The sequence below is a fragment of the Thermobia domestica genome, chromosome 3, assembly GCF_964235325.1.
Source record: "Thermobia domestica chromosome 3, izTheDome1.hap1.1, whole genome shotgun sequence".
NCBI lineage: Eukaryota > Metazoa > Arthropoda > Insecta > Zygentoma > Lepismatidae > Thermobia > Thermobia domestica.
This window is the reverse complement of record NC_137456.1, coordinates 75719638-75730846: the sequence shown is the minus strand read 5'-3', so window position 1 is coordinate 75730846 and position 11209 is coordinate 75719638. Positions and strand designations below refer to the sequence as shown.

Sequence of the window (11209 nt, the reverse complement as noted above, 5' to 3'; positions counted from 1 at the left end):
ATTCAAAAACTCGCGCACGTGACACAGCATTATCACCACACACCTGTTTTAACATTGCACAATATTCCGTCGTTGTTTTTGTTCTTAATTTCACCAGAAATTTGATGTTAATGCGCTGCTCAACTTTACTGTTCACCATGATTCCGGAAGTACTACAGAACACTGTCCTCTTCATGCAAACCTGCAAAGAAGAGAAAAGCTATCAGAATCATGAAACAAACAGTGGCTGCTCATAAAGGTTCAAGATCAACAACACGTCATTAGCTATCTCTCTCCTCTAACGATCCTGCGCGACAGGAGGTGGGCAGTCTCGTTATTTAATTGCCACACCTCGTATTCGAGTGTACAACATTCTTACTGAATTTCGTACCGAAAAGGTAGTTAGATAATTAAGAGTAGTGCTCTCAACGGGTCGGGTCGGGTCGGGTTGAAGACCGACCCGACCCGACCCGACCCGACTGACCCGAACCGTGATCCGACCTGATTGACCCGACCCGATCTGACCCGACTGACCCGACCCGATAACCCGACCCGAGTGACCCGACCCGATAACCCGACCCGAGTTGACCCGATTGACCCGACCCGACAACCCGACCCGAATAACCCGACCCGACAACCCGACCTGAGCTGACCCGATTGACCCGACCCGACAACCCGACCCGATAACCCGACCCGACAACCCGACCCGAGTTGACCTGACCCGACCCGACCCGTAACCCGACCCGAGCTGACCCGATCCGAGTCGGGTCGGGTCGGGTCACGGGTCAGGTCGGGTCAACCCGATCCGTTTGAGAGCACTATGGTCACAACACTGGGTGAACACCAAAATGCACTCCCATTGGGAATTGAACCCGGACCACGTGTACCGAAGTCTTACACGTTAACCACTAGCTAGATCAAGCGGGGATTTGTATATGCATCTTAATGAATATTTGGCACTTTTGAGGTTTGGTTATTTCTTTTTATAACTGATACCAATGTCCGACGTGGGAGAAATTTATTTTTATTTTTATTTTTATTTTATTTATTTATTTATTTATTTTTATCTTATTTTTTTCTTTAGTTCTATGTGACGAAATTTTTCCTCAAGGTCAGTGTTCTCACCTGCTGGGACGGCAGGGCGTCTTCTTGGAAGGCAGTAGCAAGAGTCTCTTGGCGGAGACAAAAGGAAATCGTTTAACTACAATGATAAGGGTTGAGGAAACAGGAGAACACCTGTGATTTTTTCCAACCCTTCAACTTTCATTCCAAAATAGGTTCTTATGATTCCGGGACCCGTACCACTTTGATTTTTCTTTCTCGGTAATTAAAACGTATTTTACAGTATATATAGTTGCACGTAAGAAGATACATAATATGAATTTAAAAATACAGGTTGATATTTAATTATAAAGTACTAATTTTATTTCATCACTTTCAGCCCAACAAATGAAATTCAAACAATTCGCTCCCTAGGTCTTGGTCATCAATACTGCGTCTTATTCTTTGTCTTGCAGTCAAGTCTTGGTCCTGCATTTCGTAGTCTTGGTGATCCTTCATGCTATACAAGAGCCAAGAATGCTCACCTCATCGGTACAAATGAAGACCAAGTGTTATTTTGATTATGGTATTTCTTACTATACGGAAAGCTAGAAAATACGCTCATCGCTACTTGGTGATAACCAAAACAAGGCCAAGAGCAAGATTACTATGCAATTCGTCTTGCATATCCAATCTTTATCTTGTTCTTGTATCGATGTCCTTGGGCTTGGTGAAATAAAATGAAATATTCACTTTAAGCAGGGGTGTAGCCAGCAGGTTCGTGTAGGAAGGGCCCGTCGTTTTTGAGGGGGGGCGGCTACAATGTACAAGCAAAAAATGTGTTGCTGCTAGTGTTTTTCAGGCCTAAAAGAAAGGAAAATTTAGGTTTCCTTCTGGAAAACTAAAAACACTATTTTATCTTATTTATTATTATTATTATTATTATTATTATTATTATTATTATTATTATTATTATTATTATTATCCATAAATTATATTCAAGATAGTTTTTATTATGCTTAATCAAGAACTACTGCCCGGGACCAAACGCTATACTTTTGTGCATAACTATAAAAATAACCAGAAAGTTCTGTCCCTTTTCGTGGAGATCTGTGTTCAATTGGACCTCACACCGTGAGTTGAATGCGAGTGGAGATAAGGCGAACGTCAGTTGTTGGTGTGGGTATATCCAACATACTACCTGGTTGTGGCAATTCAGATACACAGTGAACTTGCGTAAAGACAGAGGAACATGGGACATCCACAGAGCGTCATAAGAGCATGTATGCTGAACGAGTTCAAATGGAGGTCAAACGCCGCTGTAGCGGGACAGAAAATATGCCAGGCCTTTGTTGAGGGTGTCGTGACGACGCGGACAGTGCAGCGATGGTTTAACAAGTTTAAGGACGATGACCAAACACCCGAAAACACCACATCCCAAGCAGCACACCGACGTCGAAAAGACGTGGTTTTTTTGGTGTAAAACACGTTAAAATACACCGAATATGACGTGATTTACACGTCTTTTCCCACGTGGAAATGTCCGGGAATATGACGTGATTTTTATGACGTCTTTTACACGTCATAGAATATGACGTGATTTTTATGACGTCTTTTATACGTCATAGAATATGACGTGATTTATATGACGTCTTTTACACGTCTGTGGGGTTCTCGAAATGGGGCAGCGAGAAGCAAAGGGGTGTAAGTGACATTTGCAATAAAGTATGGATGACTCAAAAATGGATTCTGCACAGCTAAATATACAAACTGAATGGTGAAGCCCGTCGCAGTCCAATAGAATGTCTAACCGTGAATGCTCTACGCCGAACTTCATTATGCAGTTTGTATAGTTTGCTGTGCCGAATCCATTTTAGACACATACATACTCTATTGAAAATGTCACTTACAACCCTTTTGCTTCTCGCTGTCTCAAATGTGATGAAGGTCTGACAGGATTGTTCAGTTCCAAATGTCAAAACCATTAGAAATTGATGTGCATCCGCAGTTTTGACATTAGGAATCTAAATCCATGTACTACCTCGTTTATTCGCCACACTTTTCAGGCTATTTCTCACCCCCTATTCAACCGATTTGCACCAAAGTTAAGGTTTAGGCTACTAGGGCTACCTAGTTTTGCCCTGTAAATTTGAAACAGATCGGTTGAATAGTAGTTGAAACAAAAAACCCTTAAACTGTGACGGATAATGGAGATCCTACTATACATGAATTGAGATTTCTAATGTCAACACTGGATACACATTAATTTATGATGATTTGGACATATGGAACTGAATAATAATAATAATAATATCTCTAAAACACACAGCTTAAAACACATTTCTAAAAACATGATCAATAAGAAATAATCATACTTTTTCTTTCTTCTTAACTCCGCTTTTTTTTTTTTTCTTTTGACAGTGCTGAACTGGTCTCTAACCGCAACACTTTTCTTGGGTAAAAAAGAAGTCGACGAATAAAAACTGGAAAACGATTATTATAAGTAAAAGCAATAATGAAAATAAATTTATCCTTGTGACTGCTGCTTGATTTTTCATCATCACTATACATACAATTGTGTTGTAATGTGCATAATAATTTACAAGATTCTATATCAGATAAGTAAGACCACTGGGTTACTGTAACAAATAACTGATCAGGATAGACCCTAGGAACCCTAAGATCTTGCCACAGCGAAATTCATCACCACCCTCTCTCGAAAGCACACATTGGGGAACGTCAAAATATTGTGGTCTATTTGATTGGTCTGTACCAAGATTTTTGAGATTTCGCTTCTCCGAAGGTTCGTATTATCTACGGATTGGGGATTTGCATATCCAATTGACCACCTCTAGTCTTGTTGATTTCTATTCTTTTTAGTATTTGGATAGTAGCCTATTGAAGAGTATATATTCGCCTCTTAATGTGTGGTATATTTACCTAATATTAAGAAGCGAATATACAATAGCTGTCAATGAATAATTATATACGTAGTGCTACAGGAAAGAAACGGCAGCGCTTGCTCCACGAAAGGATAAATTTAAAGGCATACATTAAAAAGAAAACCGAGACGCGTTGGAAAAATTTAAAAAAAAAAAAAAAAAAAAAACTGGAATGTAACTCACCCTTGTCAAAAAAAAAAAAAAAACTACATGACTTTTAATGAGAAAAGACGAAACATGGCAGAAACAAAGAATGAAATGGAAAAATAAAGAATCATTGTACTTACAGTACTAAGAGGAATCCACTCATTTCGGCACTGGAATTTATTCATGTGCATTTACTGGTACCTTTTTCTTAATGAAATTACCGTACAACACGTGCTTCCGTAAGTTTTATAGCTATCCATTATTGCGCTAGTATGCACAAACATACACACAAACACAAACACCCACATCACACACTCACACTCACAAACACACAAGCACAATGGGTTTTATTGACAGTGCAAAATTTAGGACAACATTTATAACTCCAATTTAAGACATCTTTACTTTGGAGGTGAAAAGTCGAAAAAGAAAGTACATCTTAAAATTAATTAATCTCTGAGGGATGAAAGCGAAAAAACATAACCATTAATTTGAATTCTATATTTATTAGTTATATGTACAATGTGCACATTTTTTCGTATAAAATATTATTCATACTATTTGTAATGCAGAAAGAAACACTAATTGTCCATATTATTTGTAATACAAACAAGAAATATGTAGACAATGCATATCTGTTGCTTATAATCTAAAACTTACAGAAATCTTTTAATAATATAAAATAAAAAGAATTAAATTTTCCTATTGATTTCGTATGAAGGAAACCACATTTCATAGTTATTAAAAGTACAGAAATGCAGCATCATATCAAAAAACCCTCACGTGCTTAAGTAGGTTAAAAAGGGGGACTGCGATAAGTATCCCACTCCGTCTATTATTTCAGTAGCAGTTTCTTCCATCTTTTAGTTTTCGAAAGAGATGCCTTTACACTGATTTCCAACAAAGCGAGGAGCAGCAGGTCAATATGTTTCGAGAATGCCAAATCCTTTTCATCCTCAAACAACACGGCAGATGGAAGTGAATATCTTTCTAATAACGTTTTGAAGATTTGTCACAATTGTTCATTTGAAGATCTTATTGATGCTTTATTTTTACATACGACTATGTCTTTAAAACTAGTTTGCACAACGGGAATTTCGCCCTTTTCTGCGGTAGTTGAATTTCATCTCCAGCTCTTTGGAAACCAAGCATTGGAGAAAGGTCACTTTTCCTCCCAATGATGACAGATAGGAACACTGAAACAAAAAAATAAAAATAAAAATCATGAACAATCATAGTGCAATTTTTCAGGTAGAGAGAAAAAGGAAAAAAATAATTACAATACCTCATGTGTAACTACAATCAATATGCAATAAAACAATTGGTTACTGTACTCGATTGCATGAAGTCACTTATTCTCAATAATCCACTTTTAACGACCTTCCATACAGCGAAATTAAACTACCATTAATTAAAGTTATTCTGTAATACCTTAACTTTTGATTTTATTGCAGCTGTTAACTCTGATTGTTCAGGAGGATCAAAGAAGTTGGAAGGATATAAGACTTTATATATACACGTACATGAGAAATAATTCTGAAACGCTCATAGAAGGCTACATTACGTATGTGCTCATAATATAAAATGCCACTCCAAGACCAACTTTAGGATGTGAGCTAAAAGTGACGATCAAGTATATCGATACGATATCATAACTGATGCAAAAAAAAAATCTTTGAGTTTTATGTCCCACGATTATGTCGTCTAGGCTAAAGGAGACGGTGATGATGAAGAATGAATGAAATGGTGGGTTGAAGAAAGTGGGAGGAAACGGGAGAACCCCGACGAAACCCACGCACAAGGTGTTTGTCCACCACAAAGTTCACTTGGCGGGGACTAGGATCATAACTGATGCAGACCAGCATGGTATGAAAGAAAGAACTTTCTAATAATAAAATAATATAGCTACTCATTTATGAAACACAACTAGACAACGATAGAAATTATTATCTTTCACTACTGCTACGTAACCTACAAAAAGAAGTTAAAATTCAGCATTTACATATCGTGACAGAACTACGCTATCGGATGCAGCAATCTGACAAGCTGCATACAGTTGGAACTAAGCAGTAGAGGTATTCTTCTACTGTCATAAGAAATTTCATTCTGATTGGATACGATTTAGTAAGTTGAATTTAAGATGCAAGTCGAAACATGTATTAGCATTTCAAAATATGGCAAAAAATAAAGTGAAAATTACAAACAAAATGGTGTATAACTTTTATATTCCGAAAGATCCCAAACTGAGAGCATAACGCTGGCTCCCTCACTTGTTACTGGAGTATTTTAGAAAGTAAGACTTCTAGGACCAGAATTCTATCACAATCAGTAGGGTGAAAATAGTCACAGTATTTGTTTCGAACAGTGTTAGAAGTTGTGGTAATAATAATAATAATAATAATAATAATAATAATAATAATAATAATAATAATAATAAAATATACTTCTCTTTGGTGAAAATTATATATTTTACCCCTCTGTTGAGAAATATATTTTCGGGAGGAGTACTTTTACCCATTCAAAAAAAAAAAAAAAAAAAAAAGCGCGAACACAATAACATGTGATATATTCCATATTAGAGCTTTCCTTATATATAAATACTTAAGTCAAATAAAATAATTGCTGAAGTAATAAAAATCATTAAACAAGGAAATCTTTAAAAATCTAAAATAATAAATAAATAAATAGAGTGTGTCTGAAGAAGACAAGGGTAGTTGCTGAAACAGTTACATTTAAATAAAAGTGGGGCAGTGGTGGCTCGGTGATAAGAGCGTTCACCTCTTGTGTCTGGAGCCCCTAGTTCGATCCCAGCTCACGCCAAGCGGCTCTGTGTTGGACAAAGACGGTGTACGTGGGTTTTCTTGGAGTTCTCCAATTTTTTCCCACATTCTTCATTCCACAATTTAATTCATTTCTCATCATCACCGTCTCAATTAGCCTTAGTGCCTGATCGTGGAACGTTAAATCGAATACTTCATTTACATAAAAGTATTGCCTTGTTCAGCAATTATTTTATTTTAGTTAAGTACTAATAAAATTACTATTTTCTTTTGTTCTTGCTCGGCATTTTCTTACATGTGTATTATAAAATAACATGTCTAAAACTCACCTGTCACACATTCGGTGTGTAGGTCATCCTCCACAGTGATTATTTCTAGAGCAGCTCGACGAGCAGAAAGGGGTGAGAGTCACGGCTTCAAGTTCAGTTAAGAAAGATTCCGTGCTAGGTGGTCTGCTGATCAATTCATCATTTGCAGGAGCATTGGCCACACACTCTGGAAAGTGGGAGTACATGCAAGTCTTATCTTTGCAAATAACATGTATTTACAGCTAGGCCTATTACAGCGACTAAATACATTTAACATGAAATGTAGCAGTTTAGTTTCATGTAAACAGTAAAGTGAGCTTTTTATCATATTTTGTATTTAAAAAAAAAAAAAAAAACTAAGAGCATATAGAAAGGAAAATGAGTTGGCAAGAAAATATCAGCCATAAATTTCACATGCTTTCTGTTCTGGATATTTTCAGCGTAAATGACGGTGTGAGGAAGAAATATTTTACAAGAATACCATGCTACAAGAAAAACAATTACATCCCATTCATTCTGAATATACGACTTTAAAAGTTAAATTTAAATAAATTACAGGTCGTAATGAACAGAAAAGATTACCCTTGTTTTGGACATGCATTACCAATACTGGTACAATTTCGTTCGAAATTAAATTTATATATCAACCCAGAGTCCGAAATCGTGCTAATCTCAGTGCGGGAATGGTTACTTCTTAAATGGAAAGATACGTAAAATAAATATTGACAAACTTGTGGACAGATAGATTTTATGGATTATTGTCTGCCCGTTGTTAACAAAGCAGGGATCGGAATTGAGAACGCAAAATATCGCATCTTGAAAACAAAGAAAACTAATGACTACCTGCGTTTACGAAAGTGGACATTTTCTGAGCAAAGACACCAAGGCAAGTAATTTCTTGCTATGTACGACTTCATTTAAATTCTGCAATGTAAAAAAAAATCTTAAATTTATAATACAAGCTTGATAAAATCAAAAGCTCCAACTCTGGGATGGGTTTTATTAAAAAAATATATCCTACTCTGGGAGGGGCAGTCGTCACCTCTGGATCTGCCCCTGTTGTGTACACAGCTTCCTTCTGGCGGCAGCAGATATGTAAGCCCCGAAACAATGAGGTATGTTTCTTTTTACTGATGGGGCTGCAATGCCCCAGTGATAGGGCGTTCACTTCTAGTGCGTGGGGTCCCTGGTTCGATCCCAGCTCGTGCCAAGTGGGCTTTGTGGTGGACAAACCATGTGCCTGGGTTTTCACGACATTCTCCCATTTTCGCCCACTTTCTTCATACCACCATTTTTCACTTTTCATTATCACCATCTTCCTTAGCCTCGGTGCCTTATCCTGGGGCGTGAAACTAAATATTTAATTTCATTTCTTTTTAATGATGAGGATGTGGTGTTCTACTTGAAAGCAGGTTTTTGACACAAAGAGACTTCCCTTGTTATTGCACGCATAAATATTAGGGGGATATTCCCTATGTCAATAGCTCGCTAAAATACATCTGACTGGGACCACCACCAGCCCCCAACCACGGACCATTAATAAGACATTTTGTTTCCTTTGAATCGTTTTACGATTAGCAGTGGAACTTATAATAATGTAGTCATTAGAAGATACTTAACTGAGTTGGAATATATTTTCTTGAAATTTAGTGGCAACATTGATCAGTATCCATCATCACATGCTGGCACAGGAGCCTAGAATGCGATGGAGCTCTCTACTCAATTAATGAACAAAATATTCGAACACTGTCGAACGAATAAAACCCGTTACATTATTATGATTCTCACACCCAATTCTGTGGCACAGCTACGGTAGCCAAGTGTCTTGTGAGGGTACGTAGGTGCGACAGGACGATGGTCGCAGTTTGAGAGTGCTCTCAACTGGGGTAATATCCTCCCACTGATTATGCACATATACAATGAGAGCACTACTTTAACAAACGAGTCTATCAACTATACATCGATTTTGTGGATTTTTTCACTAGATTTAAGGCACTAGTGTTACAAAAGGCTAAACAAAACATAACTGAGTGAGCCAAGGGGTTAGAACTTCCATCGGTCAGAACTTTGAAGTCATACACGATTTATACCAGCTGGCCACTAAAATGCAGGAATGCTATATAACCGAGTCAGTAGGAGCACAGCAAGAGGGCCCGAGCAGCAGCGACGGGACGCGTTCGTAGGGAGCAGGCGCGTCAGCGACGGGAAGTACACGTATAAACGAGGATCGTGGAAGAGCACACTTACATATACGATACTTTCACTGATCACTTATGCTGTGCACTGACAGTAATTGTTTTTTTTTTCACACCCATTCCTTCACGAAAAATGTTTCTCATAATATTTTACCTACATATTTTCTATTTGGTAGAACCGTGTGCTCGAGTGAAGCAGAATTTTGAGTGAAGGTGAAAGCATTGTAAGCGTAAGTGTGCTTTTCAACTATCCTTGTTTACGTGTATAGTCTCCGTCGTTGACGTGCCTGCTCCCTACGGACGCACCCCCTCGTTGCCGCTCGGGCCCTCTTGTTGTGCTCGTGTCCGGACTCGAATAGAATGCATTTGTGCTTTTTAGTGGGCACCTAGCAAAAGTTCGTTCGTGTTTTATGCACTGTGCTTAATATGCCATACGTCTACTCTGTATTTATACTAACCCCCGTGAAGTAAATCTGCAACCAGTAATGGAGCTCCTCACTTAGTGCATGAAAGCTCTAACCTAACCTGAAAATGTAATGTGTCAAAATTTGGTAGAACAGTCTGTTCCAGTAACGCCTCCAAAAGCATACACTTACTGTCATCTCGGCGTATGAGGCCCGGGTTCGATTCCCGGTGGGAGCTGATGTTCGGATTCACGTTAATCAGTAGGCCCACGTCTTATATAGTCTTGCTGCTAAACAGGACGTTAAACTCAAAATCAACTCAACTTACTGCCATCTCGTTCTTTGCTTGTATCCAGCCGTCTTTCGCCTTGGCAAATAGTTCCACAATGCGTGCAGCTTTATTATACGGATCAATTGTATAAGTAGTAGTAGTAGTAGGAACAGGTTAGAAGACCCGCGGAGGTTGGTTGCTCCTGTTCTCGACATGAAATGGGCAAATTAAAGACTTGTCCAATTTTTTTCGTACATTTTACACTCCGTATAGTAAAACTGCACCCCAGAATGACATACTTTCCCATGCATACTCACTCCCATATACGGTTTATTAAGTTTAAACACAAACATTATCATTTTACTACCTTCACTTTTGACATTTTATATAGTATTCTACCTAAAAATATTTAATTTGGTAAAGGTGTCTGCTAAAGTTAACCTAATGGAGGTATCCTCGTTCTTTCTACGGTATTTTAATACACTCTAATAAGAAACAATAGGCAACGCTGTATGAGAGAAGCTAATACTCAATCTGCTGAATTTTACACAGAATATACCTAGATAGGAATAGGATAGGAATTATACTTACTTGTCTTAAAGCTGACTTCTTCACTTAAACACAGAAAACCATCATGATACCACAAAGTTCCATGGCAATTCTGAAATGGCTCACGATTCCCAGCATGCACTGCTCAAACTGCAGTTACAATACAGGGAACGTCCGCGCTTGCAGCACTTAAAAAAGACGTCTATTTTTGGTGATGTTCGACACGTGATTCTTTGTACCATTCTGGCACGTGATAAACACGTACAATTTAGGTCATTTTTCACACGTCATTTTTGTTACCATTTTGGTACGTGATAAAGACGTTCCAAATTTTCAAAAGACGTCATTTTGAATTCGAACCCCAAAAAAAGACGTGTTAATGACGTGACTGTGCTACCTGGGATGCCAGAAGACCAACACATGTACGTACAAAGAGGAACTGGGATTACAATTCAGTGTGTGGAGAAACCATTCGGCAGCACATCCATCAAGTTGGGAAGCACTACAAGTTGGGTCTCACATGTTTTGACTCCGGGCCAGAAGGCAACGCGGCAGTCGCATGGGTTTATTTACTGTTTCGGAGCCATTTCTGG

The 11209-nt window shown here is 38.2% G+C and overlaps 1 long non-coding RNA gene across 1 annotated transcript; it reads right to left on the bottom strand.

Annotated features, from left to right (window-relative positions):
• Nucleotides 1-3856: 3856 nt before the first annotated feature.
• Nucleotides 3857-10740, bottom strand: LOC145681459 (uncharacterized). Its single transcript, XR_014130785.1, has 3 exons — nucleotides 10659-10740; nucleotides 7219-7384; nucleotides 3857-5305 (listed from the first exon to the last, which is right to left on the bottom strand). It is a non-coding gene; the product is annotated as an uncharacterized LOC145681459 (long non-coding RNA).
• Nucleotides 10741-11209: the final 469 nt, after the last annotated feature.